Here is a 13717-nt window from a genome sequence, read left to right as displayed (position 1 = left end):
CCATAGTTGCATTATAAGTTACTGTATTATCGGCTCTAGTGGCGATGTCGTTTTACAACTACCTGAAGGTAAAATTTATAGAATACTTAAATATATAATAATAATAATAACAATTTTATATAATTTATGAAGCGAATTATAAAAACAATATTAATTAATTAAACCTAGATTTTTCTCTTGTCATGCACTATTTCGTGATATTTGAATACTAACTCTTTCTGGTCTTTTTATTTATAATTATGTGTTAATTGTTAGTCAAAATCCTGATTTGCATCAAGGTTTAAGAAGCAATGTTGATTTAAAAAAAATCCCAGTCATAAATTTTCTATAGTTGACAATAGTCCGGTTGTTTTGGTTAATTAGATAGATATTTTTAATAATACAAACGTTTACCACAACAATCCTGAAACTTTAATATAGCAAATTAAAAAATCCGCTAGTTATTTGTATTTGTTAATGAGAAATTTGTCTGAAGGTCTTCGAACAGCGTCACAGTGGAGTTCACTGACATTCCAAGGTCCTTATTGCGTCGATTCCTTGATAGTAATTCGCTAGAAAGGAAGTATTTACTAATTAGGAATTAGAAATCCAAAGATTGGTGGAATGCAGGCAAAAATATTTAACTCACACAGGTCTTCATGTATTCCAGCTAATATAACAGTCTCGTCCGCGCCCTTAGATTATGTATTGTCCTTTCGTTATTTTGTATGCCTCTGTACTGATCGTCAAGTGCCATATTTACTACGTCCTCCCGATATAGATTAAATTCTCTGCATTTCTGTTTCTTCTGATGTCATGTATTCTTTATGGCTGTAGCATACCTAAGTTTGAAAAAGTGGCATAGGTAGAAAAAATTTTATGGAATCTATTGAGTTTCCCGCCCCTGCGCCCCTGCGAATTTAAATTGCTTGCTTAAATATGTTACTACTCTTCAATAATTCTGGGGCGACTATACCAGCTGTTGGATTCGCGAGATGTGCGTCCATTTCAAACGTACTCGATGGTATCCGAGGCGAATATCGAGTCGTCGACTGAAGTTACTCATGTATGAATCACTTAAAATTCTAATTATCATCAATTCAACGCACAGTAGTGAATTGTTTGGAGTTGAAAGGAGCGCTATCCGTTTGGAAGTACACCACCGGCTCGGCACGTACAACGCTAATTGAATCGTAGGAATTTCGTGATAGTGTTTATTTTCTGTTGGCTCTTATAGGCAACCGGTTCTAGTGACAAACAAATCACGCTTACCAAAATAAATCGCTACAAATCTTAAGATCCAAGACGGGGAACGAGTTTGAAAAAAAAAACTTAGGCTTGAATATTCTAGAATTCTAGAAATCATATCTGCCGGACTCAGACTTTAGCCGCCAGGCATTAAGAATCGTCGATTCGGTCCATGAAGGAAGTGCTTTACATTTTGGGTCACATAATACCACGGGCGTCAATTAAACAAATTACTACGTCGGACGATCTGACAAGTCGACGAAAATAGAGTCGTTTAAAACAAATTACATTTCATAATACCTATACTTTCCCTAAGAATGCATCGCTTTTCTTATGTCGATTTTCAACGAGTACAGTGAATTTCTTTCTACAAAGGCATATTCCGAAAAATCCAAAACCCGCAAAAACTAATTTGTCATTTGTTAAATAAAGCTTGCAATTTATAACAAACCAAAAATCTTGTTATTTTGACATTAGGTAAATCCCCATTTTACTGAATGGATGTCGATTTTTCAAGCATCAACACTGATCACGCAGGTCTACAAAATTGGACTTTTTGACAGATGTTTTTATTTTGAAAACTGATTTTGCATCATTTTGGTAGGCTGATTTCAAAAATTCTATGCACTTATTTGTATCACGTAAGATTTTTTTGCAAATATCAAAGGAAAAAAAAAGACATTTCTAAAAAAGTGAAAAAAAAACTTTTCTCAGACTTTTTCATTGAAATTTTCGTCTTTTTGACAGAAAGCTGGGTTTCAATAATGCCCTCGTGAAACCTCTCTCCCTGTTCTTCATTTTTCGCCAACTGCTCCAAGATTTTCACGAAAATAGAACAAGAAATATGTTGTAACATATTTTGAACAATACTTTCGTAGCTTTCGTCCTCAGAGTTCCCAATTAATTACTTTTTTAAATTAAACCCAAGCGTTTTTCGCAAAATTGATCATTGTGTTTTGAAAATCCTTGTCTTTGCATAATGTTCGTATCTGCTGCCCAACAAAAGTACTTTGGAAATTTTGTATAGCCGCCCTGTACAGTATTTTAAGGTCACCAGGAAGCATCCATTGATGTTCTTGGTGGTTTATTTTCTTCAAAAGAATTCCTAAATTTTCATACGTTTCTTATAAATGTACCGAATTTTCAATCAGAACCTTTGTTAGTTCGTTAGCATTGTGCGGTTTAAACTAAGCTTAATAATAAATAAGCGCCATTCTTCTTTTCCCCATTTTGAAACTAAGTCAGAAATATTGTTGCAATACATCAGAGGTCTCTGAGTAAAATATTGACATAACTCTTTTTCGCGATCCCGGTAAAAGATTGTAGCTGCAAATCTCTCATTAAATCATTCATCATTTCGGGCTCTCTGAAATCTGAGCCATCTGGGTAGCAATTAGATTCCTCTGATTCTCACGATATGACGTTTTTTCTATTTCATTTGAGGGGTAGGTATCGGTACGTCTGTCCATAAGGAACCTGTTCGAATAGCAGAGTCCGAATTGGGATACACAATTTGTTTCTCATATTTTCTATTATATCATCGCTGTGATTCCCAGGCTCTCGCCCACACCAAAGCCTAAATAATTCTTCCTACCTTTTCGCCAGTTTCTTAATGCTTTAACGCAAACGGAACAAACAGTATGAACTGCCCAGGACTTGTCCTGATCTCCAATTTTTACACCAAAATAATCGTAGTGTAGGTACACTTTTCACAAAAGAAGTTGCCTTTTGCTTTATTACGACATAACTACCGCAAATAAAACAAAAGTTATGTTTTCTTTACATATTTATACATTCCAGAACACTAAAGCTGCGAGCACAGTAGCACGACGACCAAAACATCCAAACTGCGCATAAACAGGTTACAACGCTGCGCGGTATTGACGCTTCTGCGCCAACTCTGTTGCTTCGCAGAGAAATCCAATATTATCCATTGTTGCGAAATCACATTTAATTTCATAAAAATCAATTCCTTTAAAAACATGCGTAATATGGAACAAACATGTCATAGGTATGTATATTAATAAAATCACGTTCTTAAGATATAGAGCGCTCTAAATAAAATGACGCGATGACGTTTTTCGGAAAACTAACCAAAAATATATAAAAATAAGAAAACAGCTTCAAAACATCAAAATCACTGTAGACCTGTGTTAATCATTGGTATTTAATGTTAAATAATGTACAGAGGGTGCCAAGGCTTTTTGACTGTTATAATGTTGCATAAAAAATTCGTCTTTTTGATTTAATAAAAACCACTTTAGGTGCTTTCGATTCTTTAATCACGGATTCTGGCCTCTATCCGTTCCGACGCTCATGTCACACGTCACTCTTAATTTACTCGTACCAAAAAAAAAGCTCTAAACGCAGTAGAAAGAGTATACAGCAAGCAACGAGCTGAGTTTGCTAGTGTCAAATGAAACTCGTGACTAAAAGTTAGGTGAAGCAAGAGACTTCTAAGATATAATAAAAACCAATACTTAAGGAAGCATAAAAAAATCCCGTAATATATAGGGAAGGGTGGCGCAAGGCGGCCCACTCTCCCTATTTATAATGTTATAATTATTTATTAAAAAGTATTTAATAAAAACAACGTTACTAATTAGTAACTATTTTTCTATAGATTAAAATATTTGTTATTGGTATATATAAGATTTTCGAAAGCTCTGGCTTTAGACTAGAGCATAGAATTATCCAAAAAATAATACTTTATACAATAAATTAATTATCATACGGTTATAATAATATGGAAAAGCTTTTTTTTTAGATTTTTTAAGCGGACCATTTTACCCCTGGAATTACGCAAAGGGTTAAAAAAAAGGGCAGAAAAAAATCGTTAATTTTTGAAGTAGGCGTCCTTGCCCAGAGGGACCGCCTTGCCCTGTCCTCCCCTAAAGCTGCCCCATATAGTTTTATAATAAATATTTTATATAAATAAAAACCATTTATAGCTTTGGACAAAGTTGTTGAAGCACCCTGGATTCAAACACATATTTTATTTTATTCTCTCCGCGGCGAATATTGTTGAAGAGACTTTAATTGACAATAGGTGTAAAGAAATAAATACTCACCTCGCGCGTTCTTGCAAAGTACCGTTGCTCGAAGAAGAGGTGATTATTTTGCATAAAATCGTATTTTTCGTATGGGACACAATGCGGAACGTAATCCTTTAATAAATCACCGTTCCGGGGGGGATTATCGGTCTAGTGAGCTGAAAATAATTTCGGATTGAACGTGCGCCTCGTGCAGGTGAACAACCTGGAAGGCAAGTCCTCTCTGCTAGTGGTTTTTATTGTTTAATTTAGCTTTGCTTATGATTATTGTAAGCTTTATAAGCTCTCAAAAAAGGCACCGTTATTGATAGTAATAACTAGGTGCACATATAGGCCTGCCTATGAAAGAAACAAAGTATAGGAACATTTTTTTATTATTTTTCAATATAATCCCCCTTAACTTCAATACACTTATTACATCTCTTCATTAACAACTCAATTTTTTTAAAAAATATTCTTTTGGTTTGTCTGCAAAATGGGCTAAAACAGCCTCTTTTAACTCAACTTCGTCGTTAAACCGCCGTCCACGTAAGTCCTTTTTCAAATATCCAATAGTTAACATCTGGTGTAGGAAGACAAGAGAATTTACTAACATAAAACATGTAAGAAGTGCTACACTTTCGATTGAACACGACATTTAAGGTACTTTTTTGAAACATCTGAAACATCAGATGACAAAACCAGAGAATATTTCTTCTTCTTCTTCTTTACTAATTTCGTAACGTTGGGAACATCTACTAAGGAAGCTGGGCCATTGCCGATATCCGTCGAGTATTACACTTGGTTGATAACTAACCAATATTAAAATTTTAGAAATAGTATTCTGAAGGTTGCTCATGCCGACGGCCGGTCACAAGTTCACCGAATGTCATACATTTTGTATGCTCAATAAAGCATACAGTGACTAAAAGCAAACTAGTGCCTAAAATGATGTTCCAACCATAAACTATATATAAAAACTGACCACTAATAATTAGCGAATGTTATGGGATGTTATGATAAATAAAAAGTAAAGTTATAGGAAGGATAGATAAATTCAAATATCAAAAGTGTCAAAAAAGCAAACATTTTAAGGCGTGAACTAACAATAATGTATAAATTAATATTTGCACAACATTTTATTATTTTAGAGTAATAAATATATTTAATAAAAGCAAAAGACAACATAATTAGAATGAATTAGAATTGCAGTAATGTTGAAATTTTTCTAGTCTTTTAAGCTTCAATCAGGTTGTAACATGCAACACTATAATATTCATTTGTAAGCATCTTATTGAAAACCGTAAGTTTGTTAGGGATATTCACGAACACAAAACCCGCTCAAGAGGCCATTTTAGTAGTAGGTCAGGTCATATGATCGTAAGATTTTTCTTTTATGACTAACCAACAACGGCATTTTACCGCTGGGAATTCACCGAATTATTTCGATCGCACATTTTTAAGGTACCTGAAATGGTATTTCCCCACTGGGAACTGCTTTTATCAGCGAGGAAATAAAAATCTGACTATTAGCGGTGCTATATTGTAATCGAAGGCTGAAGACATTTAAGGCCTTGAAACCCTCGGAAAAAAGCTGGCAAAAGATAAAGAAACTACGTTTAGTGGAAGCTGGATCGAAATGTTTAAAAAAGGCTTAATATAGCCATTGGAAAAATATTGGGTTGTTCGGAAAGTCATTTCGTTTTTTTTGGGGAACATGAAAGACAGTTTTCGTATAATGAATAAATATTTTATTAAATTATATATTGGCCATTCTGGTCCAACACCTTTTGCCATCTTTCTGGCAGTAACATAATTCCCCTCTCATAAAAGTTTTGGTCCTTGCTGGCAAAAAACTGGTTCAGGTGGTTTTTGACATCTTCATTTGAGGTAAAGGTTTTGCCATCCAAAAAATTTTGCAGGGACCGGAACAAATAGTAGTCGGAAGGCGCCAGATCTGGAGAATATGGTGGATGTTGCAGTACGTCCCATTCAAGCTGTAAAAGTTTTTGGCGAGTGACCAAACTTGTGTGAGGTCTCGCATTATCCTGGTGGAACACTACACCCTTCCTGTTGATTAATTCGGGCCTCTTCTCTTTAAGTGAATCATTCAATTTGTCCAGTTGATGACAATAGACTTCTGAATTAATCGTTGTATTGTCCGGCAAAAGCTCAAAAAAAAAACGATTCCTTTGACATCCCACCAAACGGAGAGCATCACCTTTTTTTGGTGAATGTTGGCTTTTGACACGCTTTGAGCCGGTTCACTTTTCTGCTCCATGACCTCTTGCGTTTAACATTGTTGTATACAACCCATTTTTCGTCCCCAGTAATAATCCGCTTCAAAAGTGGATCATTTTCTTGACGTTTGAGGAGTGAATCACACACGTCAACGCGACGACACAAATTTCGCTCCGTAAGGACTTGGGGCACCCACACATCGAGCTTCGAGGTTAAGCCCATGCCTTTCAAATGGCCATAAACAGTCGAATTCGACAAATTTAATCTCTCACCGATCTCTCGTGTGGTTATTCGCCGATTTGCATCAACTAATGCCTTTATCGCATCTTTGTCAGCGTCGACCGGCCTTCCAGACCGTGGTGCATCTTCGACATCAAAATTGCCGGATCGAAATTTTGCAAACCAGTTCTGGCACTGGCGTACTGTTAACACGCTTTCTCCATACACATCCGTCAATTTTTTTCTCGCTTGGACAGCATTTTTACCTTTTCTGAAGTAAAAAAGTAAAATATGACGAAAATGCTGCTTATTGCTCTCCATATTTAAAAGGGCACCAACCAAAAACTACTGCGTAGAGTTAATAGAACTGTTTCACACACAAGCCTTGCAATAGCAGCTCTCAAGACATATAATGGTTGTGCGGCTTAAGTGTGAAGTTGGTTTCGAAAAAACGTAATTAAGTCCTCTGACGGGAAAAAACGAAATGACTTTCCGAACAACCTTATAGTTGGAGAATCTTCTGTGCCATTGGCTTTAGAACAAATCCAACCGGGTTATTGGTTGATGAAACATTGAGGTTCAAAGGCGAGAAATGTAAAGGTAAAGGTAGGTAACTTTTCAAAGAAGGAATAAGTGTGTTGGTGGTGGAGAATGTAACGGGAACAGAAAAAGGAAAGGTACTGGTAATTGCAGCAACAGATCCAGATGTCAGAAATGTAAACTGCATCAAGTTAGTGTTCATGCCGCCAAACACCAGTTCGAAACTGTATCCAATGGACCAGGGTGTCATGCATAGCTTAAAGAGTCATCATCGTCCACTTCTTCGTTCGAAAAGAATAGATTTTATTGATAGTGGGGGTGGAAATTTTTCTATCAACCTCTTGGATGGAATAAACTTCGTCCATATGGTATGACTGAGGCTATCCAAACCAACAATATCTAATTGTTTTCAATGCTTGACATTAGTTCCACGGCTGAAAAAAATGGATAATAAGATGATAACAGTGTTATAGACAATGTTTCTTGTTCCGTAAATGAGTTCAATGAATTTGTGCATATTGATGATGAAGTTGATGATCTTGTAAGGGTCGAATACTTGGACGATATGTCATTGTCGCTTGTGTGTCTTCTTCAGTTTTGTAGAGATTTGTGAAGACTCATAAATTGTATTATTTGAGAATGGTCGTTATCATTTGTATCTTTTAGACATTTTGTGTGAGGAGGCGGAAGATGAAGAACCTGTAGTACAGTTCCAACCACATCAGAGGCACTCGGTCCTATTGATAGCTGATAACGTTAGTCATTTCTTTTAGTCACGAAATACTTCGCAAAGTGTTCTGAATCAATTGGTACAATTACACATTAATGATATTCATTTCACAAACACAAAACAAATTAAAAGATATATATTTTTTTAATTATACTCTTAAAAACAGTTGTTAATGTTATAAAACATATTTTATTTAACTTTATTACGAACTTCGCTTATAGCCGATCCCACGAGGTTCAGTTATAACGAATATTACTGTATTTGCTAGCCTTCGGGCTGTTAATAAAGGATTTAATATTTATTACACTTATGACGTGAACAGACCCGTTTTCTTCCATCCTTCCAGCGAGATTTTTTGCTCCCTCGAAAAATTTACACATCTTCGCGTGATGCGTCCGTACGACAATTACCACCGAATATTATTTTTCGCAAAACGTTTTCCCACGGCTCCGTTTCGCCGGGTATTTATCTACTTGAGGAGTTAAGGTTGCCTCCGTGATTGTATATTGCTAATACCCGCCGCCTCGTTCGAAATTTATTTTCACCTTTCGTTTACGACCATAAATCTCACGCCAATCCGTTTGCTTTCGTTGCATTATATGTTACACCTCTTCTATGAAATCAATATACGTAGTCCCCCTTCTAGTCGCTAGGTGGCACCACAGCTTTAAAGCAGAGCCAAAAAACTGTGGAATAACTTACCATGGACGGTATATTCGCCATCTATGGTCTTAACCTCATTCCTCTTTTTGTGCTTTGGTGGCACATGTTCATTTTTATTCGGCGTCGGTGTTTTCAGCTTTTTTCAGCGTTTTTGGAAGTTAAATGGAGAAGTACAAGTGAGATTTACGTTATTCCTTATCGGATGAAGAAAGAACCTACCTACGACGAAAGATTAAATCTTTCCATCCGCGATTACGTAATCGCTAGTGGCGTGATTCCCATCAACGAGATTTTCTTACAATTGGGAGACGATTTCTTCATCGTCCGGGTTCCGATCGGAATCCCCAGAACTCGAAAGACCCCCCATCTTTCCCACTTATACGACAGCAGTCGTATGTAAGTGTTTCACAATTGGAAGCAATCCTTTTGTGAGGGGGTCGGCCATACATATGGTTTTATATTTTTTCGACATCGAAAAAATAGAGTTTTCTGGCTCGTCCGGCTATGGATGAGGCGCCCGGGATACTGGGACATAATGAACAATTTTTTATGGCTGTTGGAATGCATTTACTCCATCGTAAGTATATTTTTTAGGCCCTTCAATTAATTCTGATGTCATTGTTGAGCCCCTTGAGACGGATTTAAAGCAAAATGGCCTTTAAGCTATGGGGTCGATAGTCCCAACACAAAGTTTGATGTGTCATGACATTTTGGCAAGTCAGATTAATACCTTTTTTGAAATCCGGTGTGTCCGAAGATTGTCTCAGTGACCTTTTGCGTTGATATCCTGTGCCGAAGAATTGCCCGCTCAATAACTCTCCTAAATTGAATGTGCAGATGAAATCTGCCATCAACAAAGGTGGAAAGAAAAGGGATGAGAGACTGACTGCAACAAGGGGTGCTTTGATGGTGGTTGGTAGGACGCTCTTGACCTTGCTTTTGAAACCGGTTAAGGATGAGTAGTACTTACTTCTCATCGAAATGTTGAGTAATGCAATATTTGTTTTAAGCAAAATACACCATTTAGGTTCAGTATATAGAAGTTCAGCCGCGTTAAGCCTTTCGCTGGTCTCAAATGAAATGCAGCCTTGTATGAAGGAAGTGCTCGTTGATGCTTCTTTGCACTCTTGTTTATATGGAGAAGATTTGGCTGATAGGCTCAAATCAATCAGATTAGCTGCAGATTAGTGGCCGAGTTAAAGTCAGGTGCATCCGGAACAAGGCTTTTATAGCATACAAATTTAAACTCGACCGTCCCACTTCGTTCCCGGAAGTTGCAAGGCTGAAGTGGGTGAAAGTCATTGTACCCTCAAAAGAGGGAATACAGGAAGGTTTGAGAGGAAAGGGGGTGGAGTTGTGTCCCCAGGAAAAAATAGTAAGTACTTTTGTTGAAAGATTGCACTAGTTTCGGGACATTTGGAACTCTAGAACTCAAGATGCACAGATTCTACCTTGGTTAGATGGATATAAAATTCCATTTGCGAGGCCAGTTATACAGGACTTGATTACGACAGATCCTGTTTGGTCCCAACAAGAAAAAGATTCAATTTGTAATGTGGTCAAACACCTGTTAGAGATAGGTGCAATTGCAGTTTGCGAACCTTGTAAGAATCAATTTATTTTACAGATCTTTTTGGTTTCAAAATTGGATGGTTCGGTTTGATTAGTTTTAAATTTAAAGAAACTGAATGCTTTTATTGACACTTGTCATTTTAAACTGGAAGACAGAAAATTAGTAGAAACACTCTTCACAAGGAAGTCCTTTATGACCACTCTGGACTTGAAAGAAGCTTACTTTCTAGTCCCAATAATTGAAAATCTAAAGAATTTTCTAAGATTTTATTTTGATGCTCTCTGTTATCAGTTTAACATGTTACCCTTTGGTTTATGCACCGCCCCGTGGGCCTTTACAGAATTAATGAAATCTGTGGTTTCTTATCTCCCTGCCAAGGCTTTTCCCTCAATAGTTTATTTAGATAACTTTACTATTTGGTGATAGTTAGCTATCCTTAAAAAATGTTCAAGTAACTTGCAACACACTGATTAGGTTGGGTTATGTTATTAATTATAAGAATGTTTTACATCCTTCGAAATCCCGTAAATTTTTAGGTTTTGTTTTTTTTTTTTGAATCCCACCACTTGTTTTTCTGATGAGTAAGTAAGTTTTGCAATTTGAACCGTTGCGAAATAAGAGTCTTTGCCGAGCTTTGTGCTGTGCTAGTTTTCAGTTTGCCCAGCAGTTTGTTACAGTTGGGTATATACTAAGAATTTTTGAGAGAATCAAATATCTAGCCCTTCAAGACTCTAATTATGATATTTGGATGATAATTCCTTGTAATTTACGGAGGGATTTTATGTGATGGCTAAAAAGTTTACAGAATCCTGAATGCCCTGTAAGGCAGCAATGTTACAAACTTGAGATTTTCTCAGATGGTACTCCTTTGGGTTGGGGAATTGTGCCAGAGGACTTTGGAGTCCTAGGGAAGCTCAGTTTCATATTAATGCACTAGAATTAACTGCGGCCTCATTTGGTCTCTAATGCTTCGCCTCGTATTTGACTAACTGCGAGACACTTTTGAGGATTGATAACACAACTGCTATTTTGTATGTAAATAGAATAGGGTGAGTAAAATTTCCTGTTTTAAACGAAATTTCGAGGCGCCTTGGGGTTGGTGTGAAGAAAGGAGGTTATGGGTTAAAGCATCTTACATTCGATCTTCCGATAATTTTGAAGCGCATAAGGAACCCACGAATTTGAATTTTGATGGTGAATGGTACCTTTCGGACAATGCTTTTGCTAAAATAACAAGCAAATTTGGATTCCCATAAATCGAACTGTTTGCTTCTCGCCTAAGTAAGAAATGCGGAAAGTTTATTTCCTAATTTCCAGATCCGGAGGCATCTAATGAAGACGCGTTTACTGTTTTTTGGAGCGACAGTTTCTTCTATGTTTTCCCCCCGTTTTGCTTGTTGCCACTTGTTTTACGAAAAATCAAGGCTGATTGAGCTACAGGGATCGCAGTAATCCCTTACGGGCACAGCCAGCATTGGTTTGCTTTTTTTTCATGGGAGGCGTTGTAGTTATTTATTGTTTCTAATTCCAGACAAATTACCTTCTTCTTTTGACAGGAGAGGTCACCCTTTGTGGAAATCCCTTACCCTGGCTGCAGGGATTTTGTCAGGCAAGCATTCCAGAAGATTTGCTGGATATCATCTGTTCAGAGCGCTACCTTGAGGCATTTAATACCTGCATGCATTTAAACTTTGGTGGAGCTTCTACGAAAGGAGGGGAGTGGAGTGTTATTACTTCTCACCTAGGCTGTATTAGATTTCCTTACTATTCATTTTAGACAAGGCAAGTCCTATGGCTCATTGAGTTCTTTCAGTGCAGCACGGCCTTATTTTTGGATCAGATTTATTTAACAATGCAAATCTAACTAGGTTTTTTAAGGTGTTTATAATCTAAGGCCAAGTAAACCAAGATATAACAGCACTTGGGGCCCTAGTTATGTCCCTGACTTTGTAAAAGGGTTACGTTCTAATGACTTGTCATTAAAGCAATTAACTGTCATTAAAACAATTAAATTAGTTTCTCCTACTGAAGTTAACGATTGTACATAGAGTCCCAACGCTCTCTCTTATAGAATTGGTCAACATAAAATCATTTCCAGATGGATTAGAAATTAGAATAACGAATCAAATTAAGATTTCAGCTATAAATAAGACTCGACCTGTTTTTTAATTTTGCATAAATATGAAGATGTAAATCTTTGTGTGGTTTCAAATATATTATTGAGAGGGCCAGTGCTTTAAGAGGCAGTGAATCTCGTTTACTCATTACATTTAAAAAGCCTTGTAGGGCAGCAACTATACCCAACAAAAGTAGATGAATAAAGATAACTTTAGAAGATAGTGGTGTCTACACTTTTATTTTTACTGTTCACAGAACTCGACATGCCTCAACATCGTCTGCGTTTTGTAAAGGTGTTTCATTTGATATGATTGGAAAAACGGCAGATTGGTGAGAATGCTCTAAATGTTTTCCCCTTTTTTATAATCGACCTATTTGTACAGCAAGTGCAGGCCTTTTTGTTAATGCCACATTTGGGACATAGAATTTTTCAGAAGGTTTGTTTTCTCGGATAGCCATTTATTTTGTATTTGTACTCGAGGCTTTCATAAACTTCCTGGATTTCCTTATATAGCCGAATAAAATCGTTTTATAACAAATTTGCTGAGTTGCCTTTGAAAGTCTACGTATATTGATTTCATAGAAGAGGTGTAACATATAATTCAATGATCAAACGAACTTACCTGGTAAGTGAAGTTCGATCGTAATTATATGTTACACCTCTTCGTAGAAATCACCCATTCCCGCCCAATTTACTGTTCTGAACAGTACTAAAATGCCCTTTGGCAAATTTATTATAAACGGGCTTTAAAATAGAATGAGGTTAAGACCATAGATGGCGAATATACCGTCCATGGTAAGTTATTCCACAGTTTTTTGGCTCTGCTTTAAAGCTGTGGTGCCACCTAGCGACTAGAAGGGGGACTACGTATATTGATTTCTACGAAGAGGTGTAACATATAATTACGATCGAACTTCACTTACCAGGTAAGTTCGTTTGATCATTGAAAAATCATTCCGTTTGACACGTAGCGGCACTGTTCTTCGAGGATTAAACGCATAGTATACAGGTGGCAATCGATTTTTATCATCGAATTGCGAATAATATAAACTGCGTTGTACAGTCGGCCAAAAAAGTCTTGGTACACATAGTATTTTTCAGTTTTCCTTCAGTTTCTTCTTTCACTTATATTTAATGAGAAATATATTTGAAGTAAATATCGGCAATCTCATTAAGATGATTATTTATTTGAACAATAAAAAATTAGACTTTTATAAAGCAAGAAACAATGTCAAATAAGTTTCCATAGACTTTACTAAATCACTATTCGGAACTGCAGGTAGAACCGTTAATTATGAAGTCAGCTTGTATTAAATTAATTTAAAAATCACATTCAACTACACCGTACGTAATAAATCAATACAAATCCAGCG

At 36.5% G+C, this 13717-nt stretch overlaps 1 protein-coding gene and 1 long non-coding RNA gene across 5 annotated transcripts in view; one reads left to right on the top strand and one right to left on the bottom strand.

The window, feature by feature from the left end:
- The window catches only part of LOC132697864 (uncharacterized), a 189367-nt gene that overhangs the window by 69190 nt on the left and 106460 nt on the right, over positions 1 to 13717 (bottom strand). The window lies entirely within an intron of this gene.
- On the top strand, positions 8593 to 13264 carry LOC132698446 (uncharacterized). Of its 3 annotated transcripts, none has more exons than XR_009618376.1 (4): positions 8593 to 10027; positions 10081 to 11274; positions 11543 to 11702; positions 11757 to 13264. It is a non-coding gene; the product is annotated as an uncharacterized LOC132698446 (long non-coding RNA). The 3 variants fall into 3 exon arrangements; XR_009618375.1 differs by having other exon boundaries at positions 10081 to 11702; positions 11757 to 12673; positions 12727 to 13260; XR_009618374.1 differs by having other exon boundaries at positions 10081 to 11702; positions 11757 to 13260.

The sequence above is a fragment of the Cylas formicarius genome, unplaced genomic scaffold, assembly GCF_029955315.1.
Source record: "Cylas formicarius isolate icCylForm1 unplaced genomic scaffold, icCylForm1.1 PGA_scaffold_2__14_contigs__length_35257938, whole genome shotgun sequence".
Lineage (NCBI taxonomy): Eukaryota > Metazoa > Arthropoda > Insecta > Coleoptera > Brentidae > Cylas > Cylas formicarius.
The sequence above is the reverse complement of the archived record's forward strand: the minus strand, read 5'-3'. Positions and strand labels throughout refer to the sequence as shown.